The sequence below is a fragment of the Oncorhynchus nerka genome, linkage group LG23 (genome assembly GCF_034236695.1).
Source record: "Oncorhynchus nerka isolate Pitt River linkage group LG23, Oner_Uvic_2.0, whole genome shotgun sequence".
Lineage (NCBI taxonomy): Eukaryota > Metazoa > Chordata > Actinopteri > Salmoniformes > Salmonidae > Oncorhynchus > Oncorhynchus nerka.
In genome coordinates, this window is record NC_088418.1 from 23997396 (window position 1) to 24012351 (window position 14956).

Sequence of the window (14956 nt, forward strand, 5' to 3'; positions counted from 1 at the left end):
TAAACCACATTTTATCCCATTCACATTTAATCACAAACAAATGGGCTATAAATACACAACATTACGGCTTCATTTACCCTGGCCAGAGCGACAGGGTGCATAGTAGGCTAGACCAGGGTTTCCCTAATTCGATCCTGGCCCCCCCCCCCCCCCCCCCTGGGTGCAGTTTTTTTTTTTTACCTTAGCACTACAAATAAATAACTCATCATCAAGCTTTGAATATTTGAATCAGCTGTGTAGTGCTAGGGCCAAAACCAAAACGTGCACCCAGGGGGGCCAGGACCGGGTTTGGGAAACGCTGGGCTAGACTATGCAGCTGCTGTTAGTAGCCTGCAGTTGATCAGACTGAAAAATAGTCTTGTTCTGATCTGATCGTTCAAGACATGCAAAGAGCCTGCAGCAGCACTCAATGTGAAGGACAGAGAAATTGTGCGCGAGTTGACAAGTCATGAAGCACATCGGTCTAAAAAACAGCACTTTGCCCCTGTTTTTATCGGTTTGCGTCAATTTATTTCATTAAACGAAATAAAAAGGGGTGTGGCGCTGCCAATGCCGCCTCACCACAAGTATTCTGGTGGCCCTACTGCACACAATTAGGTGTACCTCGCATACTTTATACAACCAAATGAAAGTGTTGTTATCGTAGCATTTAGCATTAGCATAGTTATTGTCTCTTTCTGACTTCTAGGAGCCTGTGTTACATAACAATGTCACTACTATTCACTACGTATCTATATCCTCCTTAATGCTAATGTTAATTCTATGGCGACTGAGCTAGCGAAGCGAGATAAGTTATTTAGGAAGTTGCTGGGGTGGGAAAAAAGCCTTGCGTGCTCCCATGATGAGAAACGTGGCTCGGCTCTCAACTCTCGCCCATTCCTATGTTCCGGACAGTTTATGAGCGATCAGTGATGGGGAATTGTAATAATTTACTGTCCATTGGGGCAGAAAGGCAACCCTATTGTCACACGCAGTTATGCAAGCGAGACTCTATTTGTGGCTCATTATGACTGGGTGGTCAACTGGTGGATTGCTGTTGGATCAATGCAGGGTCTGAGTACACTCTATTAAACAGGATGAACGGGAGCTTTCACGCTCCAGCGATGTCCAAGCACTTGGCTCTGTATCGCAGCCATGCAGCCCACAATGACACGGAGGCCGGGGGGTTGTGAGGGACGGTAGGCTGCCGACTGCAGGCCTTTTTCAACATTCAAACTTTTCTACATTCAAACAGAAACAAAAGAAAGAGTGCCCAACAACAACTGAATGCTCAATTTGAATTATTTATTGCCCCCCCCACACACTTTAAACTCTGTATTAGTTCTTAAACTACAGTATACATTTGTATAGCGTTTGTGGTTTCTTTTAAGGATATGAACTTGTCCCAGTATAGCAGCACTGTATAATTTCAGCTGTAAAGGGTCAATCTACAATTGAAACAATAACAAAGTTCACTCCCGCCACTGTTTTGGTAGAAAGCTGAGGGGTGGGGTTGGAAAAATGTAACCAATCACAAATGTATAGACAGCAATATGGATGCAAGGACTGATTATAGTTTTAACCATGTTTTGAGGCTATACAGTGTTTGTTTACATTTACTTTGTTTACTGACATTGGAGTTAAACAAGCTTATACTTTGGGTTCTGATGGGATACGACAGTTGAGCTAAGCTCATGAGGCATTTATACATTATATTCTTCAAGAATCAATGGGTGTAAATCATTCAATTATAAGTTTAAAAAAATTGAGGTAGCAACTGCAGATTGCTCCTTCAATTGCAATAACATTCATGTAAAATTACAGTAGCATTCTGCTGATCTTTTATCTAACCCTGTAGCCACATCACATAAAGGCGTCTCACTAGCAACATTATCTACAGTACAATATCAGCCCTTATAGTGGTAGTGTACAGGTAACATTACAACAGCATTTTGATAACGTTCCATCTAACCCTGTGCCTTTTTCCTCCACATGTATTCAGAACCTCTAATTACCTAATGGGCTGTGATAGGCTCGGGTTGGCAGGTCTTTGGGGGCCTCGGCTGGGTCTAGGGTTTTCATTCTGGCCCCCAGGGGCCCGATACTGACAGCCAGGATCCCGAGAAAAGCTCCCGCCTGTCTGTCTATTGCCAGCCACCCCCAGGGGTGTGAAAAATAATCGGCTCAGGATCCTGTTTCCCCTCTATTACCCTTACACCCTGGCGCCCCTACTTTCCTTACCCTGACCTCTAGCCCTGGCTGGCTGAAATTATGCACTTTCTTCATCCTCCTCTTAAAAGTGCATTGCTCTGCCATTTCCTGTCGCAAAAATTTGAATAGTTCATGTAATTTCAGTTTATTTGACAAAACAAGCAAGTATAGTGTAGAAAATCATTGTAACATCAAAACCGCTGTAATATATATTTTCCATATCCCAAAATATTGTATTTTCAGCAGTTTGAAGATGGTGTACAATACCGAAAGTAAAAGACGCAAAAACAAAACTTAAGAATGTGAAGCATAGAAATACCACACATAGAACATATCTACTGCTTCTTAGACTTGCTTGCATGAGAATGACAGATCTATAACTCACATTTATATGTGAATTTGGTCGGGTCGCTTTAAATCCTCCTGATACTGTAATCCTTCTTTATACATTTACATTTAAGTCATTTAGCAGACGCTCTTATCCAGAGCGACTTACAAATTGGTGCGTTCACCTTAAGACATCCAGTGGAACAGCCACTTTACAATAATGCATCTAAATCTTTTAAGGGGGGTGAGAAGGATTACTTTATCCTATCCTAGGTATTCCTGAAAGAGGTGGGGTTTCAGGTGTCTCCGGAAGGTGGTGATTGACTCCGCTGTCCTGGCGTCATGAGGGAGTTTGTTCCACCATTGGGGGGCCAGAGCAGCGAACAGTTTTGACTGGGCTGCGCGGGAACTGTACTTCCTCAGTGGTAGGGAGGCGAGCAGGCCAGAGGTGGATGAACGCAGTGCCCTTGTTTGGGTGTAGGGCCTGATCAGAGCCTGGAGGTACTGAGGTGCCGTTCCCCTCACAGCTCCGTAGGCAAGCACCATGGTCTTGTAGCGGATGCGAGCTTCAACTGGAAGCCAGTGGAGAGAGCGGAGGAGCGGGGTGACATGTAGCCGCGCCCACTTGACCCAGTTCGTGATCAAGCATGATTGTTTTTCTACTTCCGGCCCATTGTCAAACAAGCAAAACCATCGTTGAATATTCAATAAATTTGCTATAACTATAAAATAAAGTGCGTAGAATTTGAAAGGTATGTTACGTTATGTTTAAAATATAAACATGTGTTTTCACTTAGTTTAAGCACTCGGAAGTCAGCGTTAGCATAATTAGTATACTCATAGACGTAACCTGGCGGGCTAGCTAATTAGCATATTAGACTGTATCATTATAGATACTGGCTGTATCCCTTTAAAATCAAATATCAATACTTGAAAGGACAATGTTGTTAGACACTGAATATCAATGACAAAAGACAGAAACGATGCCAAAATTGTTTTATGTAGATAACATTAGAATATTTGCAATCTGTTCTGCCACAAAGCCCAAAAACAATCTTTTGATATTTGTTTCATTAGTCCATTGTTGATATAGTCCCAAAATGTTTTGCTTGTCAGCAATCAAGTTTTCCATTGGCCATTGAATTAATTGTTCAGCAGTCTTATGGTTTGGGGGTAGAGGCTGTTAAGGAGCCTTTTGGACCTAGACTTGGTGCTCCGGTACCACTTGCCATACGGTAGCAGAGAGAACAGTCTATGACTTGGGTGACTGGAGTCTTTGACAATTTTTTGGGCATTCCTCTGACACCGCCTAATATATGGGTCCTGGATGGGAGAAAGCTTGGCCCCAGTGATGTAGTAGGCTGTACGCACTACGCATTATGGATGGATGCCGAGCAGTTGCCATACCAGGCGGTGATGCAACCGGTCAGGATGCTCTCTGGTGCAGTTGTGGAACTTCTTGAGAATCTAGGGACCCATGCCAAATCTTTTCAGTCTCCTGAGGGGAAAAGGCGTTGTCGTGCCCTCTTCACGACTTTCTTGGTGTGTTTGGACCATGATAGTTTGTTAGTGATGTGAACACCAAGGAACTTGAAACTCTTAACCCGCTCCACTATAGCCCTGTCGATGTGAATGGGGGCGTGTTCGGCCCTCCTTTTCCTGAAGTCCCCGATCATCTCCTTTGTCTTGCTCACATTGAGGGAGAAGTTGTTGTCCTGGCACTACACTGCCAGGTCTCTGACCTCCTCCCTATAGGCTGTCTCATCGCTGTCTGTGATTTTTCCAACCACCGTTGTGTCGTAAGAAAACTTGATGGTTTTGGAGTTGTAGTTGGCCACGCAGTCGTGGGTGAACAGGGAGTACAGGAGGGGATTAAGCACGCACCCCTGGGGGGCACCTGTTTTGAGGATCAGCATGGCAGATGTGTTGTTGCCTACCCTTACCACCTGGGGCAGCCCGTCAGGAAGTCCAGGATCTAGTTGCAGAGGGAAGTGTTTAGTCCCAGGGTCCTTAGCTTAGTGATGAACTTTGTGGGCACTATAGTGTTGAATGCTGAGCTGTTGTCAATGGACAGCATTCTCACATAGGTGTTCATTTCGTCCAGTTGGGAAAGGGCAGTGTGGCGTGAGATTAAGATTGTGTCATCTGTGGATCTGTTAGGGCGGTATGCGAATTAGAGTGGGTCTAGGGTTTCCGGGATGATGGTGTTGATGTGAGCCATGACCAACCTTTCAAAGCACTTCATAACTACCGACGTGAGTGCTACGGAGAACAGGGACTATGGTGGTCTGCTTGAAACATGATGTTAGCTAAAGTAGTCTAAAAGGCAGGCAGCCCTTACTTACTGTATGTAAGGACATTTACCTCAATACATGATCATGACAGTGTCATGTACAGTAACAGTATAACCAGACAGTATAAATACAGTACCTGTTGACCTTATTTCCCCTCTGGGCTTGGTAGCTTCTCCTGTTCATTATAACAGATGTTGTCACTCATGGCATCCATTTGCTCTCTCTCTACTGACTCCCTTTAGGCGTTTCTGCCTGCTATTTTTAGAGCACAATTCATCAAAAACATGCTCATGTTTTTTTACACAACCACCTGTTCCCCACCTCTTCCGATGTCCAAGTGCTATATCATTATTCTATAACTGTCTCTAACTGAGCAGTGAAGGTGTGACAATGTACAGTATATAAATAGCTGTTTCAGCTAAACATGTTGAGAATGAATTGATCTACTTTCTCAATGGAAATTGTAAACAAACATAAAACCGTAGGATTTCATCATATCAGCCCACATCATATCCTGTTATAACCAGGACAGGGGAGCGAGTTGGAGTGTCGTGAGGCCGCCAGAGTTCTGTGTTCCTCCTGTCTCTCTGCCCTGACCTTGATGCCTTAACTGCGATGTGATTGGACAGCTCCTATGGAGCCCCCAGCACTGAGCTCAGGAAGGGGGACTGTCGCAGCGCCAGCCTCAGGAAATCAGGAAAAGCCAGGCAAAACCAGGCCAGGTCTGTCTGAGTACAGAGAGGTATACTACAAAGAAGGATCAAGGAGCTATATATTACCAGTTAACTAAATATTCTTAAATAACTTTTTTGTAAAGATAAGCTTGAAATGGGCATGTTCTAATTGACCCCAAAAAAGGATACTCTAAGTTTAGCTTTCTTAATGAACCAGACGATCAGCCATTATTTCTGCCTATTTATTAAAGTTATCTGGTTAACTCATTGATCCTGCTTTGTTGTATTTCCTTCAGGAAGTTATCTGATTCTGATTGAATGTTTTATTAATAGTCTAGTCAATGGAAGCAGTGATAGTCAGATAACATGCTGAGTTTGTGATTGTGACAGGAATGGCAGTTATAGAGTACCTGTTGTCTTCCGCTTAGGTAGTATTGTGTGTGTGTGTGTGTGTGTGCTTGCGAGTGTGTTTGGAGCTATTTGTGGCAGGTCTGAGCTCTCTGGGAACCTTTCCTCCATCTGTCGATTCCACACAGCCTAGCCCAGTGCAGAGTACAGGACTAATTTGACCAATAGGGTCGTTCCACAAAATGAGTGCCTTTTGCATCCATTTGATATTTGAAGTAGAACTTGTGTATAAATATGGCATTTTAAAAGTCTGTTATATGAAATGAAGTGATTTTGAGTATGAATCAAGACTAAAGTGCTCAAATTCAGCATTTTAACATGTCCCACTGTGCAGCCTCTGTGTTGTTTTTGACACACAAAACCCCAACATTTCTTCAAGTTTCACTATCATTGCAAAGCCCTAGTTATTTTGTTGCTTTGACAAAGTCATTTCTGAAGATGATTATTTATTTCATGTGATTAGGGATTCATTTTAAAGTAGAAAAAAAGAACCTGCCCTTCATTTTAAGGTCTCTTCTACTACGTGAACAAAAGTAATTTCAAAATAAACATTGAACATCTAATTGTCAAATCACAGTGTAAAAGCAGGTGAGCTGGTCCTACTCTTTTTTTTGCCATTTTCTGGTGTTTTCTGGTGGAAAACTGAGCGGGTCTAGCATAACAAATTAACGCATAGATAGACAGGCTAGAAATGTTTTAACAATGTTTTTGGGGGGGAAGCTTTCATTCAATTGCCCCTCCCTGTCACACACCACAAGCTTCCATTCCCCCTGTCACACACCACAAGCTTCCATTCCCCCTGTCACACACCACAAGCTTCCATTCCCCCTGTCACACACCACAAGCTTCCATTCCCCCTGTCACACACCACAAGCTTCCATTCCCCCTGTCACACACCACAAGCTTCCATTCCTCCTGTCACACACCACAAGCTTCCATTCCCCCTGTCACACACCACAAGCTTCCATTCCCCCTGTCACAGACCACAAGCTTCCATTCCCCCTGTCACACACCACAAGCTTCCATTCCCCCTGTCACAAGGGGATTTATGGCTGATTTAAGATGAAGTCGTCAACCCTGTTACATTATTGTCATTTTGTGATTTAAATTCTTGAGATGGGAAAACATGTTTTTTATTAAGTCGAACATGTGCTTTTTATGGCAATGTTAAAATTAAGTGAAATAAAGCTCTGTTTTTTTCACCAAGTTACACAACTCAAAAGGCACCTACCTAGTTGGTGGAACGACTCATCAACTGACCCCGTTTCACACTGGCACCATGGAGTGCCTGCATACTATTGTCTGTTAGCATCTAACCAGTCCTCTCTCTCTGACTGTCTTTCTCTTTCTAGCTCTCTCTTGCTTTCTCTCTCACTCTATCTATCTATCTTACACCCCCCCCCCACACACACACACACATGCGCACACACTCACAAGCGCGCGCACACACTCACAAGCCTGCGCACACACAGACACACACACACACACACACACACAGTCTGTGGATATAATCAGATTTACAAATGTAATTGCACAGGGCGTTTTTATTTAATTAACCTTATAGATGCAGTGTCATTGAGAAACTCAAGAGGATGGAATATAACATTTATATTACGATTAATACAAGACAGGATGAAATGATAACTATTTTATTACACCTAACTGAGTTTAGACTGTTGACGTCGTGCACTGTTTTCTTTATTATGTACTGGTTTGACATTGAGGAACATTGTAATATGCTGAACAAGAAAACAGACACATTGCCTAACAAAAATGAATTAAACAGTGAGTCATATGGCCGTTTTGTTCAGGCATATGGTGGTGTGCCACAAGCCTCACTTGCTCGGGGCGTTTCTGGAACAGGAGAACAGGGGCCATTGATAAGGCTGGGCTAACAAGCCTTGGCACAGGACAGCCAGAGAGCAACTGACAATGGCTGGGAAGGAACAGCTTACCTCTTCAAGATACGTCTCCCAATGCAGAACTGAACGAAAGACAAGGATGAAATGATTTTGTCACATTTAGAATTGATCTCATTCACAGAACTAATTCTAAGATGCTAATGTTGCAACAATGCTACATACAAGGTGTATCATTTTATCAAAAATAAATGTATCCATTATTTTACTCATTAACTCGCAAACTGCTAAAACGCTCCAACATCAGGCCTGTATGGACCTCCTTTGTACAATATTATTAAATCAGTCTTTTTACCATAGTATTACATCACATTATCTCTATACACCCTCTAGATTACAACAAACTCATATCAACTTATCTTTTCATTTACCTTTATCCTATGGACCCACAGCAGGGGGCCAGGGGACCAGTGGAGTGGTCAGGTTGGGTGAAGATGCTTTGCGTGGAAGTTAGCTGAAACCAGGGCAGGGGCCATAGCTGACCGTTGTGTCAGCCCTTTTCTCCCCGAGGCTTTACATTAATTCACTGCATCCGATCCCAGAGCGGGGCCGCTCAATGGCTCCAGTCACCAGCTCCAAAGTACAAATATGTCCCCCATTGTTCCCGGGAGAGAAGCCGGATTTAAAGGATGGTCCGGGAATAGGCGAGGATGCACATGGAAGCGAGGAATTGCGTTTGCAGTGAGTTGCGAATAATTGTAAGGTGTGCGTGTCAATGCTTTGTGAATATGCTAGTGTGCCACTACAGACAAATCTAACCTAGATGTCAATGACCCAGGGTAAACCCATAGGTTCACTTTCCAAGTCAGGACTAGCAGAACTGTCATTAGTTCACTGTATTCTGTTTGTGGATGTCACATCATAAGGAAACTGACATAATGCATAAAATAGCATAAGACAAAAAGGAAAAGGAATACGCCTTGTCATTAATTTAACATACTTCAACCATACTCTTTTAATGGGAGCTGTTTAGAGGCGTACAATGAACATCCATAGAATATCCCCTGAATAAATCCATTCTCATCTTTAACAAGTGATTAACATAGTCTATTTGAACTACTTTGAGATCATTAAAGACTCCCATCACTTCTGTGCAGAGTTCTCATTTTCATTCAGGAGGCCTATGCGGTAATAGTGGGGAGGCGCTTAAGGGAGCCTCTGAAATGCTGTCCGTGACTTTGGTCAGTGAATCTGACCCTGGGTTAGTGGTAGTGACATCACCCCCAAAAGGCGACAGAAGCAGAGTGGGAACTTCATTCATATGGTAGCAAGTGGGTGCTTCTGGAGACAGCAGACATTAGGATCAGCTAATTTAGTTCAGCAAAATGACATGTTTCCTTATGCACCTGTACATGTTGGGTTCCTAAGATTTCTAGCCTACACTTTGGAAATAACAGTGCTATAAAAAAGTGTTTTGGAGGGAAGTGTGATGGTTTATGTAATATGTGTGTTTAGGTCAGGCCCACTGTTGTAGTTGGGGATATCAAGATGCCACTGTACATTTTGGTAGACATATACACTCTTAGAAAAAAGGGTTCCAAAGGGGTTCTTTGGCTGTCCCCATAGGAGAACCCTTTGAAGAACTCTTTTTGGTTGCAGGTAGAAACCCTTTCTACAGAGGGTTCTACCTGGAACCCAAAAGGGTTCTCTTATGAGGGCAGCCAAATAACCCTTTTGGAACCCTTTTTTTCTAAGAGTGTATATGTCTACTAAAATGTACAGTGGCATCTTGATATCTCCAACTACAACAGTGGGCCAAGAACTAAACACACATATTACATAAACCATCACACTTCCCTCAAAAACACTCCTAATTTCATCTCCCCCCACTACAGTGCCTTTCCCCATCAAAGAAAAACTCTTAACCTCTCTCACAATCTTTTTTTAAAGGTATCATCTGCCTCTACACCCATTGAGGACTGGTGCTGCGCAGTGCACCTTAAACCAAATCCAACACAGCAGGAGACATTGGGGTGGACCGGTGGGGTGGTGCTCATTACCAAAATGAGCCCTCGGGTGAGTCCTCATGTCACCATTAGGTTTAGGCCTTAAGAGGAATGAAAGAGGAGGTGCCAACAGATAGGGCACAGTGAGCTCTATAGCACACTAAAAGGGGAGAGGCTGCCATTAAAGACACAATAGACGGTGAATAAGACCCAGGAAACTGAACACCCTCTGAGGTTTTGTCTCACCTCTAATACCTCCTGACCTTTTGTAACCCCCTTAATTGGATTGCTGTTAAACATACAAATTGATCTGGGGTTTCTGGAATGGGTGGGACTCACTAGACCTGACAAGGAAAAACTCATGGCCCTAGTAATGAGACCGTTGGAGTGATGTTGCATTGGTATGTACTAATGTACAGTCGTGGCCAAAAGTTTTGAGAATGACACAAATATTAATTTTCACAAAGTCTGCTGCCCCAGTTTGTATGATGGCAATTTGCATATACTCCAGAATGTTATGAAGAGTGATCAGATGAATTGCAATTAATTGCAAAGTCCCTCTTTGCCATGCAAATGAACTGAATCCCAAAAAACATTTCCACTGCATTTCAACCCTGCCACAAAAGGACCAGCTGACATCATGTCAGTGATTCTCTCGTTAACACAGGTGTGAGTATTGATGAGGACAAGGCTAGAGATCACTCTGTCATGCTGATTGAGTTCGAATAACAGACTGGAAGCTTCAAAAGGAGGGTGGTGCTTGGAATCATTGTTCTTCCTCTGTCAACCATGGTTACCTGCAAGGAAACATGTGCCGTCATCATTGCTTTGCACAAAAAGGGCTTCACAGGCAAGAATATTGCTGCCAGTAAGATTGCACCTAAATCAACCATTTATCGGATCATCAAGAACTTCAAGGAGAGCGGTTCAATTGTTGTGAAGAAGGCTTCAGGTCGCCCAAGAAAGTCCAGCAAGCGCCAGGACCGTCTCCTAAAGTTGATTCAGCTGCGGGATCGGGGCACCACAAGTACAGAGCTTGCTCAGGAATAGCAGCAGGCAGATGTGAGTGCATGGAGGATGGCCTGGTGTCAAGAAGGGCAGCAAAGAAGCCACTTCTTTCTAGGAAAAACATCAGGGACAGACTGATATTCTGCAAAAGGTACAGGGATTGGACTACTGAGGACTGGGGTAAAGTAATTTTCTCTGATGAATGCCCTTTCCGATTGTTTGGGGCACCTGGAAAAAAGTTTGTCCGGAGAAGACAAGGTGAGCGCTACCATCAGTCCTATGTCATGCCAACAGTAAAGCATCCTGAGCCCATTCATGTGTGGGGTTGCTTCTCAGCCAAGGGAGTGGGCTCACTCACAATTTTGCCTAAGAACACAGCCATGAATAAAGAATGGTACCAACACATCCTCCGAGAGCAACTTCTTCCAACCATCCAGGGACAGTTTGGTGATGAACAATGCCTTTTCCAGCATGATGGAGCACCTTGCCATAAGGCAAAAGTGATAACTAAGTGACTCGGGGAACAAAACATCAATATTTTGGGTCCATGGCCAGGAATCTCCCGAGACCTTAATTCCATTGAGAACTTGTGGTCAATCCTCAAGAGGCGGGTGGACAAACAAAACCCCACAAATTCTGACAAACTCCAAGCATTGATTATGCAAGAATGGGCTGCCATCAGTCAGGATGTGGCCCAGAAGTTCATTGACAGCATGCCAGGGCGGATTGCAGAGGTCTTGAAAAAGAAGGGTCAACACTGCAAATATTGACTCTGCATCAACTTCCTGTAATTGTCAATAAAAGCCTTTGACACTTGTGAAATGCTTGTAATTATACTACAGTATTCCATAGTAACATCTGACAAAAATAACTAAAGACACTGAAGCAGCAAACTTGGTGGAAATTAATATTTGTGTCATTCTCAAAACTTTTGACCACGACTGTATATTACTGTAACAATCAATTATGAGCCTGACACATCCTTGGATGAACAGCGCCATACATTACTGGACAGTAGATATCTATGGCATTAGATATATATTTTTTCTTTCTGATTTTACATTATCATGTTTAAAAAAAATGTGCACTTCATAACCAGAAGTTGGCTTTTCCTGCACACACCTGTGCCTTCTACCCCAGGTCCCTCTGTGAACCCCAGGTGCAGAACTTACTGAAAACCTTTACTCTATCCAATCTATGCCCTCAGCCACATTTGGTATTTTGTTGGCCTATTTATCCACATCACTTCTCTCAGAGTCACTGGCTCACTAATGGGCCTCCCTCACCCCCGGTGTCAGCTGGTTTGACGTATCTGTACCACTATTAAGATGAAGATAACTTTATTGGTCAATTGCACACAAGGTCCAATCGAAATTTGACTTCCGCTTTTAACCCAACCACTGATAGAGACATACTGTACATACACATTCAGTTTTTGGGGGGGGTGAGGTGTGGAGGGCTGCCACACTGGGTGCTTGCATAGCTGTTGTTGTGGGGGGGTTAAGTGCTCAAAGGCACAATGGCAGGCAATGGCATCTAGGATTTGATTCCAGAAATCCATCCATCTGAACAGCATTCAGTTTTGAGCTCCTCTATCTAGAATAGGTAGGGGTTAAGGTTAGGGTTTAGGGTAGGGACGTCCTAAGGAATCCGGATAGCACTGACTGTTCTGTTTGTGCTACCACATATGGTCATATGGTCATTGTCACGCCAAGGCTAGTACACAGTTTGGGAGAAATGTGTCGTAAGAGCTTTGTTCAAGGATTATCCATCAGAACCTTTTGGTACGAACCAATAACAGTGTAGGACAATAAGATCCCCAGCGACGCTGCTCCACGCTCTCCTTTTTTGAGGTCTTGCTTTATTTTTGTCTTTGTCCGCCATGCACAAAAGCCCTCAAGTGCCCGTACTGATCGCAACTGTACAGAGAGCGACCTCATTGGTCCGGTCATTAAGGCGTGACAGATGGGGCTCGCTGTACCATGAAGCATCACGCCTCATATTGGGGACGCACAGCGTATTCTCACTGCCGAGAGATGTAATTCCAGTTACACTGAAGGACAGTGGAAGTGGTTATGGGTGTACTGTACATGATTGTTTTCTTGCGACAACCAAAAAGGATGCAAAATTGCTCAACGACATTGACAATGAGTTGTGTCAAGTTTTAATACATGCTCATTTTAAAAGACCATGAAATGACAACACTGTACAGTACTGTGTCTGTACTCCTCACAAAACACCATCAGTTATAATAATGTTACCATAAATGTTATGATATAACAATACCACATAATGTTATAACAACAATATTATATAAAGTCACCACAAAACTGCAAGGCCACAGTAAATGATGGACAAACCACAGGCCACAGCATTTCACCCCTCAGCAGCTATAAAGTATCCTCTAATTAGTCTAGTTGCAGTGAGAGGAAGGAGAGGGTTGAGGTGGTAAGGTGGCACCCCTCGTCCCCATCTCTGACACATCCACCATCATCACCTCTACAGCTTTGTCAGAGCCATGTCAGCAAGTACCAACTCTATCCACTAGATCTTATTTCCTGAAACACCATCTCCATTCTCCCGCTAGGCTCGTGGTTTAACCCCCTTGGAGAACCCCTAGTGAGGGTTAAGTGAAAGTGATAGGGATAGTGTGTTGGCCTTTGTGAAGTTTCAGCAGCAACTGCCTGGCGGCAGGTAGCCTCGCGGTTGGGCCTGTAACCGAAAGGTCACTGGTTCGAATACCCGAGCAGACAAGGTGAAAAAGCTACTTATCCCTAATTTGTTCCAGGGGTGCCTACTACTGTGGCTGACCCTGTAAAACAACACATTTCACTGCACCTATCCAGTGTATGTGACAATAAAACATATACTTTATATATGTTTTATGATGATGATGATGATATTGATAATTACTGGTCGGTGACCAAACCCTTTCAGGGATGTCAGAGTCTTTGATAATGTTAGTTCATACTGGTTTTCAGTGAAATGAACACTTATGATATTTCATTTTCACTGTCCCCTTCACTGGCTACTTGAGTAAGGCACATAATGGAAATTGCCACGGAGTAGCAACACAATGTAATACACAACATAGAGTGCCTTCGGGAAGTACTCAGACCCCTTGACTTTTTCGACATTTTGCTACGTTACAGCCTTATTCTGAAATGGACAAAATAAAACAGAATCCTCATCGATCTACACACTATACCCCATAATGACAAAGCGAAAACAGGTTTTCAGAAATGTATGCAAATTTATCCCAAATAAAACACAGAAATACCATATTTACGTAATTATTCAGACACTTTGCTATGAGACTCGAAATTGAGCTCAGGTGCATCCTGTTTCTATTGATCATCATTGAAATGTTTCTTCAACTTGATTGGAGTCCATCTGCGGTAAATTCAATTGATTGGACATGATTTGGAAAGGTAGACACCTGTCTATATAAGATCCCACAGTTGACAGTGCATGTTAGAGCAAAAACCAATCCATGAGGTCGGAGGAATTGTCTGTAGAGCTCCGAGACAGGATTGTGTCGAGGCACAGATCTGGGGAATGGTACCCAAACATTTCTGCAGCATTGAAGGTCCCCAAAAACACAGTAGCCTCCATCATTCTTAAATGGAAGAAGTTTGTAACCGCCAAGATTCTTCCCAGAGCTGGCCGCCCAGCTAAACTGAGCAATCGGGGGAGAAGGGCATTGATCAGGGCGGTGACCAAGTACCGGATGGTCACTCTGACAGAGTTCCAAAGTTCCTCGGTGGAGATGAGAGAACCTTCCAGAAGGACAAATATCTCTGCAGCACTCCACTAATCAGTCCTTTATGGTAGAGTGGCCAGACGGAAGCCACTGCTCAGTAAAAGGCACATGACAGCCCGCTTGGAGTTTGTCAAAAGGCATCTAAAGGACTCAGTCCATGAGAAACAAGATTCTCTTGTCTGATGAAACCAAGATTGAACTCTTTGGCCTGAATGCCAAGCGTCACGTCTGGAGGAAACCTGTCACCATCCCTACTGTGAAGCATTTTGGAGGCAGCATCATGCTGTGGGGATGATTTTCAGCAGCAGGGATTGGGAAAACCAGTCAGGATCAAAGGAAAGATGAACGGAGCATAGTACAGAGAGATCTTTGATGAAAACCTACTCCGGAGTGCTCCAGACCTGGGGCGATGGTTCTCCTTCCAACA